This window comes from Alosa sapidissima, chromosome 19, assembly GCF_018492685.1.
Source record: "Alosa sapidissima isolate fAloSap1 chromosome 19, fAloSap1.pri, whole genome shotgun sequence".
NCBI lineage: Eukaryota > Metazoa > Chordata > Actinopteri > Clupeiformes > Clupeidae > Alosa > Alosa sapidissima.
Window position 1 is genome coordinate 7,192,288 of NC_055975.1, and position 2,954 is coordinate 7,195,241.

At 42.0% G+C, this 2,954-nt stretch overlaps 2 long non-coding RNA genes across 2 annotated transcripts; one reads left to right on the plus strand and one right to left on the minus strand.

Moving 5' to 3' along the window:
- Positions 1–317: 317 nt before the first annotated feature.
- On the plus strand, positions 318–988 carry LOC121693258. Its single transcript, XR_006025440.1, has 2 exons — positions 318–417; positions 620–988. It is a non-coding gene; the product is annotated as an uncharacterized LOC121693258 (long non-coding RNA).
- Positions 798–2,746, minus strand: LOC121693259. The gene is made up of 3 exons (XR_006025441.1): positions 1,634–2,746; positions 994–1,089; positions 798–896 (listed from the first exon to the last, which is right to left on the minus strand). It is a non-coding gene; the product is annotated as an uncharacterized LOC121693259 (long non-coding RNA).
- Between the last annotated feature and the right edge of the window lie 208 nt (positions 2,747–2,954).

Genomic DNA, 2,954 nt, shown 5'->3' on the forward strand with positions numbered 1-2,954 from the left:
TATTTATCCCCAAGGGGCAATTTACATAGTACCATGGAGTAGAGTACAATAATCAAAAATCCTATAAATATCACTGTTTAAAATACAGTAGGTACAGTCAGTAGGTCTAATGTAATCTTGTAGCTATCCTGCTGACATTTGGTTGAGATTATTACCTTCTTTCCATGTGATCTTACAACTCTGGTAACTAAAACTGGAGACATTTACTTAAGCTACTTTGTGCTTCCTGCTCATTCAAAATTATGAAATAACAGCAGGGACATTATGTTTGTTTTTACAGGTTATGAAAAGAAGGTTAATCCTGAGGAATGACCATCATGGCCTCGATCTGTTGTGCCTCTATATTTATTCTTTGCAAAATGCAATGAATATTTACAGAGCTGACCATGGCCGTTTGAGAATCAGAGGGATGGAAAGGTGAGGACAATCTGAGCGTTAGCACAGTATATAAATAAAATATTTTTAACCAATACACATTCATTATTGGTTCAGCATATTGCAAAAACACAGTTTGATCAACACCACAAAATGACAAACTTTATTTTTTTTTCAACAATCGTCCAGTGATACTCTAATGTAAAAGATTAAAAAATAAATAGTAACCCTGTTCTCGTTGCAGGCAATGAAGTGACTTGGCCTACAGGTCTTGTGAGCAGGAGCTGGGGTTTCCTTAGAAGAAGCGTCCGTGTCATGATCCCCTCGTGTGTGGTGCTACGCATATGGAGGGAGCATCCGGATACTTCAGGGCAGTACGTTGGATTCAGACCCCTTGTCGACTGAACCGTGACTCATGTTCAGCAACAGCATCCTCCATGGAAGGTCTGTCAAGCTGAGCACACAAGTCCTGGGGCACAGGAATCCGCTGGACGGCATCCCAATCAGGTAGAGGGGTCAGCCTGTTGTGTGTGAATCGATAAGTTCTTTTTAGTGCCTATACTGTTGCACATTTTGATTTGTTGTTTGTAATAAAAAAGTATATTTTATTAAACTTACAAATTGTTTGGCAAGTCTGTACATAGTTTCTCCTTGGCTGTCTTCTGTTGTGGGGACTCAGCATTCGCATTGAAGTGCATGGCTGCAAGATAAAACCTAAACCAAACAGAAATGTTGTAACACAAGTGAAAGTCACTTTTGCATGCACACACCAAGCTGTTAACTCACAGCAAAAGCATTAGCTAATATTCTAAGCCCAGCAAGATGCCACACTTGGAGCATCTGTTTGGCATGCTGCGTTTGTCATGTTGTCGTTCTTGTAATGTTCTAAAATAAGAACGTGCAAATAAACCCATTGTATTTAGACAACACGGTTTTCAACATAGACTAGATATCATTTGAATTGATTGAATGAAGTTGTTTCCACTTCTGACATCAAAACGTATGTGGGTTATATTACAGCTTAGCAACCAAACTATCGTGTTACTCAGCTTCAGTTAGCTATCTTGCTGAGAACATAACCTGTCAGAGATCGACAAACATGCATAGTAAAATGTAGGTTAACATGACAACACAGGTTTTATCCGAATGAGACACAGGAAAATTAAATAGCCTTGCCAATGAACTAAAATCACACATTCTACTTGCTAGATACACGTTAGCATGGCTAATAACTGCTTAGCGACAAAATAATACTTACAGCATGCGGTTGTGATGACCTTACGGTCGGAACAGCCCCTCGTTTCAGTAACAGCAGCGTAGCAAATCCTGCTTTAAACTGTCCAAGGTTTTGAAAACTGCCTTCGGTGAAATGTTTTGGCAAATTAATAACGGAGTGTCGAACTTTGCAGGGATCTTCTGGTATAAAAACATTATCCATGCCCCTCGAACTTTTGAATCCTTGGGAAGACTATGGAAAGTCTCCGCTTTCTTTGTAGCCTAAGTTTCAGCCTGGAACACTGCATTTACGACCGTGGCTCATTTTCGATATCCTTGAAGAACTGTCTACTTTATCATTTCTGTGGAAGTAAACGAGCAGGCAGCTAAACTAATGTTTGTCTCATCTTCGCTCTCCATTCACGTTCCTGGGCTCAGAGCACCAGTGGGCTGGTCTGTATGTAAATTGAGGCGTGACAAATGTACAGGCCAGAGCCAAATAAGGTACCACCTGCGAGTTTGCGTAAACTCGGAGCTTCGTTGGGATTCGCCCATTTTATGGCGGGAGTTTCGAATTGTGAGATTTGCATAGAAAGGAGGTGTCGATGGGGTTTTGAAGTTCTCTGTATGTCCATTTCACCCACTGAACTATCGCTATTCATCTATGACAAGGTAAACTCGGTTTTGCATTCTATGACCCCTTTAAAAATGATCACAGACAGGTTCCATAGGGGAGGCACGATGGAGCAGGATGAGCAAGGCAGGGGCTTACCTGGGGGAGCAGGATGAGCAAGGCAGGGGCTTACCTGGGGGAGGCAGACTACTTATAATGTGCCCTAGAGCCCACACACATGCACACGCACAGCAAAAAAGATAAAATAGTAACACCGCAGACCACAGCAAACATTCTGATAATTCACATCAAAATGTGCATCTTTACTGCACCACCACTAGGTGACTGACTAGCCTCCCGCCAGCGAGAACCCTGCCTGCCAAATTAACAAACAGTTAAAAGTTGTTGCCCCCAGACTCTATGGAATAGACAGACACTGGATAACTAAGATAATAAAGTAAAGCAAAACAAAAGGGTACAAGTACAATGCAGGCAGTTGCCAAGTGCAAGCAAAGCTAAACAGAAACAAGACAAAACTAAGACAAGACAGCAGCACAGCCTACACTGAGGGCAACACGGATGGAAAGGCCGTGCTACCCATACTCTTCTCTATACCAATTTTCCCAATGGCAACAGATGAGGACAGCATATCCATCCATCTACAGGGCTACAGATAGAAATGGAGTTTAGCTACACATGGTTAGTCTACAACATAAGGGCATCAACATACCTGACGGTCGGTAGACCCCAG